This window comes from Varanus komodoensis, unplaced genomic scaffold (genome assembly GCF_004798865.1).
Source record: "Varanus komodoensis strain SLA01 unplaced genomic scaffold, ASM479886v1 scaffold6_4, whole genome shotgun sequence".
Lineage (NCBI taxonomy): Eukaryota > Metazoa > Chordata > Lepidosauria > Squamata > Varanidae > Varanus > Varanus komodoensis.
This window is the reverse complement of record NW_025336347.1, coordinates 11,422,715-11,436,658: the sequence shown is the minus strand read 5'-3', so window position 1 is coordinate 11,436,658 and position 13,944 is coordinate 11,422,715.

Here is a 13,944-nt window from a genome sequence, read left to right as displayed (position 1 = left end):
ATTTGCTTCCACTGCCCTGCTGCTGAACACGTTTCCTTCGCAAGAAGCACCATTTTGGTATGGAGAAGGGTCATCTTGTCACATGCCGTCAAGTCGACTCCAACCAGTGGTCACCCCATGAATGAATGGTCTCCAAAGTGCGCTCTCCTTAGCAGCCCTGCCCAGCACTTGTAAATGAAGGATAATTTCCTTTAAAATAATAAAAGGAGAGCCTAGACTCATGCACAATCTTGGCCAGCCCCTAAACCGAACAGCCCCTCTAAGAAAAGATGCTATGGTGAGCAGAGGTCCTGGCAGGTCCGTGCTGAGCCAGGTGTTGCTACCACACCGGCTTGCCGCTTCCCCATCACTGCTGCCCCACTAGTCGTCCCGTGGATGGCGGCGCCAAGGACCGGCCTGAGCTGCACCACTGCCTGCACTTCCACGAACCCCTCCCGGCCACACACGTGAGGGCATGAGGCTTGTGGTCCAAGTGAATCTTCCTGGTATTGTGTTTAAATAGGGCGAGCCACTCCGAGTGCTCCTCCTGCGGTGGAAAGGCAGGGTGAAGATCATGTAGATGCATATCTAAATGTTTACAATTCTCAGCAAGAACTTGTTTCAGAGACGATGTCTCCTAAATCTACTGATTTGTCTCAGGTTGTCTGTGTCCACACATGTCTAGAACACGGATCCAGTAGGGACAGCAGAAAAATGCAGATCTTGCCGAAGGGTTAGGGCTGCAGCCTGGAGTCATAGATCCGCCCTGTAGCTAATTACACATCATTGTTTCAGGGGCGATTAAAAGACAATACAAATGTACCAACCATGCTTCAAAATTACTTTGAGAATGAAGGATAGGAAAAAGAAAGAGAGGAGAGAGCCATTTTCAGCATTCTTCAGCCGAGAGACTTTCCCCACTGTGAACAATATTACAGTTCAAAAAAGAGCCCAGAAAAATGGCAGGACGTATGTTCCCCACACAGCACCAGAGGTGCAGTAAACTTTGACGTGTGGCATATATCCACATTGCAGTAAAGAGGTTAAGAGTCTCTAGGTAGGGAGCAGCAGACAAGAGCCTCAGGAACCACAATTTCTCTTTCCTGACTGCCCCCTTATGAGAACAAGGGGAAATATTCTTTCTGCTTCGATAATTATCTTTCACTCAGAACCTCCAACACCTGAGCTGAAAGGTGATGCTTCTTGTTTGGGGGCACATAGGAAATATAAAGGTAGCCCACGCTTTCATGCACGGGACATCCACATGATGCAGGTGTGTGACCCAGAAGGCCAACAGGGCAACTATTACACTGCCTTCCTGTGATGTATTCTCTAATATGCTATGTGGAAATTTTGGGGGTTTTTTGAGATGTTTGATAGGTTTGCTCAAGATTTATAATCTCAAAACACAGCAGGCCACATCGTGGTGTGATGGCTGGGTGTTTTAATTCTACCCCCCTTCTCAAAAGCTCACGACTTCATGCTTCTTCCTAAGATATTGTTGTGGTCTTTCAGAATGAAGTTCAGAGGAAGCAGGAGTGTTCTCCCTCTGTTAAAAGCTGCAGAATGGATAACGTGCCATGCCCTTGAGCCATGCGGTAAGTGGCAGGCTGATATGGAAAGCCGAATGGCTCCAGGGGAGCTCTTAGCCCACAAAGGCATGGCAAAGACGGAGTGGGGAACCACCTCGGGGATAGGCAGCATTGCGGGACAGGAGTGTCCATTCTTGCTGCCTTCCCATTTCCCTTCCATGGGCCACATTCTGCACCATGTGTTGCAAAAAACAAATAAATAAGCAACAAACCAGAATAAATCCCTAGAAGTATAATATTCCTATGGTGCTCAAGCTAAATTAAATTCCTTTGGCATTCTAATATTGGTGATTTTCCCTTGCTGCAGAATTTGGAGGCACAGAACACCCCTGGAATTCCACCAAAGCTGGATCTGCCTCGTAAGTAGCCTCCACTGGCCCTTCCTCCTGCTGAGAGACCCTTCATTCTGGACATTCCCTGGGCTGAAGGGCAGGCACTTGGGCACCGGCTCTCATGGCCCATGGCCACCAGTGCTCAGAGGAGCGGCCATGGAGCTGGAAGAGGCTGGACCTCCAGTGGGGGCCTCTGGTGAGGCATCGCTGCCACAGGGCTCCTCGGGCCGCCCCATGTCTACTGTAGCAGGGGCATCTGAGGGGCCAAGCAACTCTTCCGAAGGGGTCTCCCGTGCCTTTGGGTCATCCAGAGCGTGGCACCTGAGAATGGGGCCAACTACCACAGCCAGATTAAGAGTTTCACAGGGCAGTCCAATGACCTCAGAGCACATGGCCAAGGAGCAGGGGCTTGCTCAGCCTGTCCCTTCTGAGGCTGGAGGCAGCATCCCAGCCTTGGACTGCAAAACTGGAGGTCAGGGCCTGCTCCCCTTCCCCCTCACGGCCAGGGGAGAAAAAACCCTGCTGGCTGCACTCTGAGGGCAGGAGAGCAACCTTGGAGGAGGAGGAAAGGGGCCTTCTAGTGGGGGGGGGGGGGGGGGATTAAGCCGCAAAGACCAGAATGTGGATTGTCCTGGGTCTCCTTTCCAACCACTCCTAAAGTGCCCTAATTAGACAGGCTGAGAAGCCCACCCAGTGAAATCACCAGGGTGGGAGGATGTGGATGTGAATGCAGCTTCCAGGACTGGGACACCTCCAAGTTTGGAAGCTTCTGATCGCTAAGGGTGCAATTGCTGTGATTGCGCGCTCACTAATTCTTTCAGCGGGAGCCCACCCGAGCCGGGTCAGGGTGCTCTGCTCTTCTGAATGGATTGCGGCCTTGTGCCCACAGGACTTACCTGTCCTGTCACCTGCCAGCCACCTGCTTTCCCCCAGGTCCCCGTGTTGTTGCAGGCACTGTCCCGGTTGCAGGTCACCTATGTGTGAAGAGATGGAATATATCCAGTTTTTAAAATGGTTTCTTTTCACCCTGCCATGTAATTTAGATCCAAAGGCAGAGAGGTAGCTGAAAATGCAGTTACACAAGAGAAGAAATGCAGGGGATTCTAAGCAGGGTGGCTCCTTAAACATTGTGGGGGGGGGGGGAGGAAATGTCCCACTGAAAAAGAGGGCAGTGATTTGAATATAAGTTGCATATGTTAATGTATGCAAACTTTGAAATTATTAATATAGAAACTTGGAATAGTAGAGTTGGAAGGGGCCAGGAGGACCTTTGCATCCAGCCACTGCTCCATGCAGGACTACGAGTTGGTCCATCCCACTCGGAAGGCTGCCCAGTTGCATTCCGAAGGCCTTTAGTATGGGACAGCCCACACTCTCCCTGGGTAATAATCCCAATTCCAACCAACAGGAAATGTTTCCTGATCTCTAGCCAGAATCTGGCTTCCCATCAGTCCACGTCCTGCCCTCTGGGATGCCAAGTGAATATAACTGCAATGGAGACACAGTGCACCTCACAAGGCTGTGATCGGGTATCCAGTGTACTGCTCAGCCTGCTGCCCAGGTGGGGGGGCCACTGCAGGGCCCCTCCTGATCTCTCTTCCTCTCAGCCTGCTCATTCGGTCAACTGGTGGTGGGCCACAGTGCTTGAGGGGTTGAGGCCCCATCGGTGCGGGTGTTCAGAGATAGGCTGGACATGCACATGGCGGGCATGTCGTGAGCGGAGCCAGCTGGAGCCGGGGGTCAGACTAGATGGCCCGGGAGCCCCCTTCTGACTCGCTCTGTTTCTATGTTTTAAGCTGGACCTGGGTGGGGAAGTCCTCCAGATAAAGATCACCTGCAAATGGTAAAGGATGTTCTTCTAGCAGCAATTCCATAAAGGGCAGCCTAACCAACCAGATGAATTCCATCCCCATCCCGAGACGGGGAGTGGGCCCTTAAAGCCAGAAGTCACGTGGGTCCTAATGAATAGCCTTCGCACACTCTGTCATGCCCACCAGCCACCTGTAGGCAGTCCCAGGCTCTCTCTCACTCCTAAGCACAGCCAGAAATGGCTGTCTTATTATGAATAGCTCAATAATGGCTCACGTTTGGAAAAAAGTGTCCATTAAGAGTTCTGCCTCAGTGTGTGTGTGTGCGTGCACACTCGTGTGTGTTCGTTCATTCATTCTAGTCATTTGTCTTTCTTGACAATTTTAGCATACTCGGTGAAAAATCTTACTCAAAGAATAGTGGGGTACGGTTGAAATGCACTCCTTCTGATGCACACATGCATTTTTAAACACACCTGTCACTATGTATTAGTGTTGCAAACCAGGTTATGATGCTGCCCAGTCCTCCGGCCTTGTTCCTGCATCGGATGTCAATATTAGCCCAGGAGGTTAGAGACACTAGACAATTTCTTTATTTCCCATCTCGTATAGTCATTACATGGATATTACTGTTGGAATCACATCTGAAATGAACAATTCCTATTATTTATGTGACAAGACCAAACTGATGAATATGTGTGGGGGGTGGAATTCCATTATTATCAAAAGCAGACTCTTAAATACAGCTGCAGAAAAAGAAGGAAGGAAGGAAGAACGAGAGAACGAGAGAACAAAGGAACACAAGAACGGAAGAAAGAACTCTGTGCAATTCTGGTACCTTCCTGACACTGCAAATGAACTGGCATTTGTACGTCTTCCCAAACAAAACCGGTCCTTCCATCAGGCAGAATGAGGCCACTGCCTCAGGCAGCAGGTTCTTCAGGGAGGAGGGTGAGTGGTGGCAATTTGTCCGGAGACCATTCCATGTGCAGGCCACACAGCCTGTCTTGCACCTTCTTGGCGTTCATACGATCCATGGGTGGATAAAGAAGAATTTTGACCCACTGTTGTTGTTGTCTTGTGCTGTCCTCTCTGATTTATGGTGACCCTGTGAATGGAAGCACTCTAGAATGTCCTATGCAGGACCACCCTGCTCAGCTTTGTAAATTCAAGCTTGTGGCTTCTTTTATGGAGTCAGTCCACCTCCCATTTGGGCTTCCTTTTTTCCCTCCTGCCTTCAACGTTTCCTAGCATGATTGTCTTCTCCAGGGAGTTTGCCTTCTCATGATGTGTCTGAAGTAGGACAGCCTCAGTTTTGTCATGATTCACTTCTAGGAAGAGTCCTGGCTTGATCTGATCTAGGACTCACTTATTCATATTTCTGTCGGACCAGGGTGTTCACAAAGCTCCCCTCCAGGACCAAGTTTCAAATGCATCCATTTTCCTCCTATCAACTTTCTTCCCTGTCCAGCTTTCACACCCAAACACAGGGACTGGTAATGCAAGAGCCTGGATCATCTTGGCCTCAGTCTCCAGCGAAATGTCTTTACACTTGACGATATTTTCTAGTTCTTCCACTGCTGCCCTTCCAAGTCTTAGTCATCTTCTTCTTAAAGCTATCCCATTACTAGTATTAAACTGGGTTTAATTGCCCATCCACTCTGCTCTAGTACGTGGCGTAGGAGACCATCTTGCCCTTCGTCCCAGGCAGAAAATTGTTTTTGGCCGTCCCTGGATACTGTTCATATATATTCTTCCTTATATGTCTCTTAAAGTCCTGCCACAGAGTTTTCATACTGCCCCTGTACTGCTCTGTAGAGATATCACTGTATTGCACTGTTTTAAAATGGCCCTTTAAATGTGATATTAATTGTCGTTTTAATATTTATATGAAAACCGTGTAAGCATTTTTTGAAGGCGAGTGGTGTAGAAATAGTGCAAATTAATAAATATTTAACCATGCACCAATGATTCATCTTGGTTAAAATAGTTATCTGGATACAGTCAGCACCATTTTAATTAGTTTGGCAAGGCTTAGACAATGACAATGGCATGAAGTTTTGTTTTCTTGTATTGTAAGAATTTACTAAGAATGAGCTAAACCGATTCAGCCATCATGTTAGAATACTGAAAAATGAGCAACTATATTTCAGAAGATAATGCTGCCTTCAAAATCTATCCATTTTGGCTGAACTGGTCCAAGGGTGTATGTGTAGCATTAAGAAGCGTTTGTGCTAACACAAAATCTCCTAGGCATGCAAAAAAGTTGGTATGCGATGACAGCAATATAATGATGCTCTGAAAGTGTGTTCTAAATCTTAAGAGAGAAAGAATCTGTGTTTAGCTTTGGGTTGTTGGGTTTTAGATGCGACAGGCTAAGGATACTTGGGAAATTGCACTGATAGTGTCACATCCAACAGCGACAACTCAGATGTGCCTTGGAGGGGTGAAGAAGAGGTGTGCTGGGGACCGGGCAGGGAAGAGGCTGCAGCCAAAGACTTATGCCGATTCCTATAGGCTCCGCAGCCCTTTCCTCCCCACTACCTTGCACTTTTGTCCATCATGGAGGCCATAGGATGCATGAAAGCCTGAGAGTTTGGAGGCACTGAGGGAAGATTTATCAAGACCTGTGGTCAGCATGGAAGCCATCATTTTCATTGCCTTGCAAAATAAGAGAAAGAGAAGAAAAGAAATCTCTAGCTTGGTCTATGTTGCTATACTGGTTTGAATAGCTGTTGGATCCCAGAATTATATTTCTCATGTGGACAATCGAGGCGTCAGCATAAGAGTAACATCATCTTCATCACCATCATTAAAGAGATGAAATTCTACTTTACTGCTTCAACCAAGAGCTATGAATTCTGCGGTCCGCCAAGGTTCCTTTGATGGGCACGTTAGGATCCCTTGCATAGTAGGATACAAAATTCTGCTTTGGTATAAATTGGAGAAAGAATTGCCACTGGCATGTCATTATTACACTAAGCCGAAGAACAGGGAACGCAGCCAAATGGCCCTACAAGGAATGGCACTTTTCCCAGCATTCAAGCCTTTTGTGCAAAATAAAATATTCTATTACATTATTTTCCAGTTTCAGCTATCTCCCCAGTAGGCTCTCGGGTGGTATATCTTATAAAAGTTCAGAAATATTATTTCTCTTCACCATCTGCCTCCATGGCTGGACATAATCCGATCTCAACACTGCTGCAACCAAACATCTGGGACCTTAGGGCATCCAGCTGCCAGCCGCTACAGCTCCAAGGGGAGACCGAGTCGAGGGCACGGCAGCACGGCTGACTGCAGTGCTGTGGACAGACATGTCTGATCAAGCGCTTTCAAATAGCTGGAGTACGTGCCGCAGGACTGACTTGTGCCAGGAGGGCAGGGCTGCAGCCTTCTCAGCAAGTTCAGGTCACTAGTGATTGTTCATTCTGCAGACGTGTCGTGCTATTTCCATAATTTCCTTAAGAACGGCAACATGCAGTAAAGTAGAAAGACTCGTCGAAATAGGAGGCCTGGAATCCTAGGAAGTCGCTGCACCCTTTCTGGTCCGGGAGAGCCCTCCGTATCGTGCCATCCAAGATACTTGCAGGGGAGGAGGCATGGCTCAGTGGTGGAGTGACTGCTTTGCACGCAGAAGGCCCCAGAGTCAGGAGAGAAGCTTGCCTGAATATGGCCCTGGAGAGCTGCTGTCAGTCTGTGCTGACAATCTGGGCTAGATGGACCAAAGTGTCATGAGCCTGGCCCTTCTTTGCTGCCCTAGGCTCCCAAACACCAGACAGCCCATTACAGTGCAGATCTTCATTGGCACTTCACAGCTAACAAGGCAATGAGACTCTAAAAGTCCCCTGGAAAGCGGAATGACGGTCTCTGATCATGTAACGAGTGAGTGAGTGTTGAACCCAAACTGGAATCTTCTCCCAAGCCCTTCCCTTTCATTCACATTGCAGGCTCCACCCTTAGGGTGGCTTCCACAGGTGGACCACCAGTCACTGAGAGGTAGGCAAGTCCTCTAACTGGGTAGCTTGTCTCTCCCAATGCCACTTGATGGGTTCAGGGACCAGGCAAGGCAGTGGCTGCCCCGCCTCCGCTGAGTCCCCTCCTGTCTCTTCCAAAACACCTCTGCTCTCATGGTTGGCCTGGGGAACTCTGGGCAGTGACCTCGATGCAGCTTCAGAGGCTTCTGCTCCCCTCGATCCCCCTGCCCTTCCATCACGTCTTCTGCCGTGCCCTCCCCTCCAGAATCCCACGAAGCAGGCCCTCGGAAAACCAGCACAGAGTGAGTGCCTGGCCCACTCACTACACAGTGGCGCCCTTGGCTTAGTGCAAGGCGGTGCCTCACGTTCCTATAGGAACTGCTCCTTCTTCATGAACTTCAGCTGAAGCAATGATTTTTGTGCTCTGAAATCTGAGATGAGGTGGGCACCTACCTGAAAGAAGAGACTCCCTCCCTCCCTCTTATTTCACTCTTTCTCTCCCTGCTGTAATCTTGAGAAAAACCCTCTTCCAAAGCTGCTATTTCCATTTTTAGAGAAGCTCCACTGACATAATTTACAGAAGAAAGATAAAAGTATGTTAACTGAAATTAACATTGCGTTCAATTTGGCATTTTCATTTACCATCACAACCATCCCATTAGTATAAAACTGATGAATGTGATGAAGAAAATCTTCAACAACTTAGACTTTCCTGTATAATCCTGTGCACATTTGGACTCAGCGGGGCTTGCTTTTGAGTAATGAGACTTTCATTCATTTGCTCCGTACGTGTGCGCATGTGTGTAACAGACACCCCCGCATTTGCTGAGAAGATATCAAGAGTGTGCTTACTTCCAGGTGGTGGTTCCTTAGTGTGGGATGTGCTGGCTTGGTTGGAGAGGCTTCAGAGCTACTCCATCAGGGCTCTCCTTCTGAGAACGCTCTTCTAGCACCACGCTGTTCTTGTTGCTGAATGATCCAACACGGAGCAAGCACAGAATTCTGGCTTGCCTCCCGCATGCTCCCAATTTCACCTCCTTTCCACCTCCTTTCCACCTCGTTAGCCCCATTCCATTGGACGACGTATGCAGAGTGGATGAATGTTGGGGTCATATCAGCACTGGAGCCCCAAGATAGCTCCACTTTGTTCTCTGATGGTTCAAAGCATGAATAACCTGATCGTTCCTCCGTCAGCATAAATGGGAGATGGGATTGTGCTAAGTGGGTAATGATCCTGTGTTCATTGGGTTTTGTAAAATGCCAGCTGTTAAAATGACAGCATGGGGAGGGCTCTCTGTACCCAGGCCGGAGTTGCAAAACAATATGAATAAATGAAAAGCTATCAGCAATCAGATCATTTCAACAGAAAGAAGAGCAAAAGTGAAAAAGAAATGGTTGAGCTGGGATCTCAGTTGACTTAAGAGAGTGATGCCTTCTGGATGCGCTGGATGATTGACAACTCCCATCATCCTAACCCAACATGACAATTGGCTGGAGATGATGGGAGTTGCAGTCCAAGATACCTGGAGGCACAAACTGAGGTAGGCTGATCTAATTGGCACTGATTCAGTGACACTTCTTTGATCCTGCCCAGATGGCAAATATTTTCTGTCTTAACTAGAAAGAGCACAATGCAAAGCACTAAATGAAATAAAGATACAAATGAAAAGAAATGAAGTGAAATGCAAGTGGAAACACCACCCTGGGCAGATTTGATAAATGCAGGGAAAAAGAATGGTTTAAAAGCATGGCAGTGGAAGAGACTGCACTAATATGACATGGCATCATTTCCCCAGCTCTCTTCCTATTGGTTCTTTCTCTTCCTAAAAATTCTAATCTCACTCAAGTTACCAGTGTAGTGTCTGGGTGAGAGTGTGGGACTGGAACTTGAGGGATCCCTAGTTCTAGTCACCACTCAGACTATGAAGGTCACTGGAAGGACCCCGAGGGTGTGGAATGGCTTCCATGGGAGGTGGTTGAGGCCCCATCGGTGCGGGTGTTCAAGGATAGGCTGGACATGCACATGGTGGGCATGTCGTGAGCCGAGCCGGCTGGAGCCGGGGGTCAGACTAGATGGCCCAGAAGACCCCTTCTGACTCGCTCTGTTTCTGTGTTTCTATGATTTTGCTCCAGTCCAGATAAAATGGAGAGGAGGAAGAATATTACATAATCTACCTTGGGCTTATGTATTATGTAATCCACCATTTCCTTGCAGGTATCATAAAATGGTGGGATATAAAAATAATTTGAAAATGCATTTGGGGGGCTGCTGTGAACAGTCTATTGCACTGCATCTTTTAATTTGTTAGTTTTGTTAGATGTTTAGACCCTTCCTTTTTGATTAGCAGATTCTATTGTTTCAAGCTACTCTGGCAGCCTTTAAAGACTGTGTGCAGCAAAGTCTTGGAATGAATAATACTTATCTCTTAGAAATGTATCCCACCCTTTCCTCCAAATGATTCAGTGCCACATATTTAATGTGTTCCATTTTTATTTAATCGCACGGGTAAATTAGGCTGCAAAAAGGTGACCAGCCTAAGATCAACTTCAGTGTGGTGTTGTGTTTAGCATGTTACATCACGACAGGGAAGACCTGGCTAAAATGGCCTCTTGGCTGTGGAAACCTTGGGCAGTCATTCTCTATTGGCCAAACCTACTTTGCAGGGCTGTTGTGAGGGGAAAAAATGGGGAAGGGGGAACCCCTATGCTGCCTCAAGCTCTTTGGAGGAAAGGGGGGTTAGAAATGTGATTCACTAATTAACTGACTGACTGAATAAGGATTTGAACCCTGGTCTCTCTAGCTCAAAGGTCTACAGAAGGATCTCCGTGGGCACCAGCATGCCCACAGACCCTTCTTTGCTGTCTTCCTCCTCCTGATTTCAATTTTATTTCTTAAGATGCCTTAAATTATTAGTCTTTTATGGGGAGGCTGATGGGCTGCAAAGCAGCACCATGTGTGTTTGGGTTCAAAGAGTGGTTTCGGTGCTCATATCCCTCTGCCTTGAAACTGAGGTTTGGACAAGTCACATTTCCTGGTCTTCTGGGAAATGAGTGCTTATGCATGGACCGGCCCCTCCATAGCAGCCCTTCTGTAAGACTACCCAGAGCGCTTTCACAAAATCCCAAATGTGTCCTTCAACCCAAAGAGGTTGGGAATCCTCTGATATAGCCATTGTCCTGCACATGGTCACTAGCTCCACACCCAACACTTTTCTATGGTGTGTTCTTGCTGGAAATGAGTGTGTAATGCAGAATCCTAAAGAGAGGGTGAAATTGCATAATCTACGACTCCAGGCTTAGAAGGACCCTTTGGCATACACTCCTTGTAGGGCCATTGGGCTTAGAAGGACATTGCCATGTTTCTCTTTCCAGAAATGAAAATATCTAATTCATTGGTCTGACAGTTGGGAAAGATCAGGCTAGTGAGCGGGGGAAGAGATTGATTGGAGAGGGATTTTTTTTAAGCCAGCCAGCCAGCCAGCCAGCCCTAAACCATGCAAGTAGTCCTGTGTCGCTTGTCAGACTGTAGGAGTTTAATTGGATCCATTTTGTGGCAGACTTGGCCTCCGCTCCCGCTGCAAGTGTCGCTTTCCAAAGGTCGTGGATTTAATGTTAATCTGGCACATTATACCATCATTTCCACAAGTGTTTGAGGAGGGTGTCATTAATTGCCTGTGACTGTAATTGGCTTTATGAGGCTACTCAGGCTGATAAACTGGGAAAAGCACACCCCCAGAACAGCTGTCAAACATGTAACCTGGCAGAAAGTCATCAAATGTCAGGGGGGCAAGCTGAGCGGAACTGGCATTCTCAGTGCCCAGGAAAGCTGGGCCAGGCCAGAGAAACCTCCTCATGCCACCACTCCTGAAAGGCCTCATCGGCTAATGGTGCCAATCCAGGAAGTCAACATCCCAGGCATCTGGAGCTGCAGGGTTTCCAATGGAGAAATCAAAATGCACTGCCCTCAGCAACAGGTGACTGAATGGCACCTGCCCGGCCACGGCAGGGAGTTTTCTACCGTTGGTTCCATTCCGCAGAGCCAGAAATGGTGATGACCATACATCAAGAATGCCCATCTCTGACCATTATTATTGTGTTTTTAAAAGATCAAATGTGGAAAAGCCAAAACTGACAGGCAAGTCCTTCCAGGCCTGTAACTTCGAGTGCTTTGTTTTTAAAAGCTGGGTTTGAATCACCGAGTCTTCAAGCATGTCAGTGCTGGATGAGCTTGGCCAGTACATTGCAAGCCAAGTCCTGCGTGGCCCGCTCCAAGCATGAATAGGTTGACCGGGAGAATCTGGCGGGTGCAGCTGGGTGAGAAGTACATTGCAGTTTGGCTTTGATGGGAATTGACTAATATCCAGAAAGCCTTTCAGGATCTGAGGTGTGTGCGTTCTGTTTTGCTTTTTTTAAACATCTCTGGAACTGACAGATTCACCCACTCTGAGACAAAGTATGTATGCACCTCTTGCAGAAGTTCGTGCCCTGCTGAAGGGTCTGTGGAAGATGCCTGAAGGGTTTGTTTTGTCCCTGCCTTTCACCATTCCATTGATTATTAGTAAGGCGGAGCATGTGTCTGTAGGGACTTTAAGCTCAGCATGGTCATCTATTTAAGTCCACGGCGCCCGGACTTAAAGTACTGTCCGAACCTGCCTAATGTATATTACAAACTCTGCACCCTCCGTAAGTACAATATAAATGCTATGTCTTATTTTATTATGTGTTCCTTGGGGATTTTACCCCACATTCACTTTGTATATAATAAGTAATACTATGTTCAGTCGTGATCATAATCCTCTAGCAAGATGCAAGGATGCCACTACCATATATCTGCAGTTTATCTTGATATATTTTACTGTTAACAACCGAGTTTTAGCTAGAATCCTATTTGTTCCATTGGGAGAGGATTTTACTTAAGATGTAACCTTTTGGAATTCATTCCCCTAGAAATGAATTCATCAAGCTGATACCTGGATAAAACCTATCATCAAGTTGATACCATAACTGTTAAGAGTAATGGCTTTTGTTCTTGTTTATGCCTTGCATTGTCTTATAAATTCTTCTTTATATATTTTCAATACTGTATTTATTGCAGCAATCAGAAAATGCAGCTGTGATAAAACGCCACAACCGAAGGCCAATGAAAAGGTAGCATTTTTGAAACCTCATGTATGAACAAACGAAGCATATTGACAAGGAAGAGCTGTGAGCACAAGGTTGCTGGTGCTCTATTAAGAAATAGAACAGATGTGCTGCCTCTGTGGTTAGAACAAAGAGGACGGACTGCGACAGAAAGGCCCATGTACGTGCAGGGCAAGATCCAAAGGGTGGCACAGACACCTGGCCGGGAGTCAGTGCGGCAGGACTTCTGAGGCCACCTGTCCTGTGTACTTCACATGTCCCAAAAAGCCATTCCAGAAAATCAGGGACCCACCCCCCCCAAAGTGGCATCTGACCCTGCAGCCTGAAGAATTCATCAGCTCAGCAGCCCTGCATGTGTTCAGATGTTCTTGGCCAGGACAGAAGTCTGAACTTCTCATGTGCACGGGGCTTTTGAAATTCGATTGAGAACCACAAAGGTGAGACCCTGGTGTCTCAGGTTGCCAGCCACTACTGTGGGCTGTTGTCATCGTTGTCTCATCATTGTCATATTTATATCCCAGTTTTCCTCCTTTTGCAAGGAACCCAAGGCAGCTTACAAGGTTCTGCCCTTCTCCATTTACTGCTCACAACAACACCTCTGTGAGGTAGTCTAGGTGCAGAGTGGGTTGCTGGCCCAGACTCGCACAGTGAGCTCCCATCTGAGCAGGGACTAGAATCTGGGTCTCCCAGGTCCCCAGTCAAGTGCTTTCACCGGTACATCACACGGACTCCCATACAGGCCTCTTTGCATCTCAGCAACAGAGTGAGCCCCAGACCCCACATGTTGCTTGGATACGGGAAGGTCCCTTTCCTCAGAGACTTGTGGGAACAAAATATGTTGTGATATGCGGTAAGCCGGCTAAGAAGGCCTTTGGGCAATGATAGGTGGCCTATAAATACGTGAATCAATCGATCAATCAATCAATCTATTCAGGTGGGAATTCAGATTGCTGACTGTTCCTCTGTATTAAAAACAAAACTGCCCTTCACATGGAAAACTAGAAGATGTGCGGACTGGAACCTGTTTCCCTAGCATTTAGTTTCTTGTGAATTTGGGGTTTTGTTTGTTTGTTTGGCTTTTTCCTGAGGAGGAGCAGTAAATCATCCGAACAGCCTG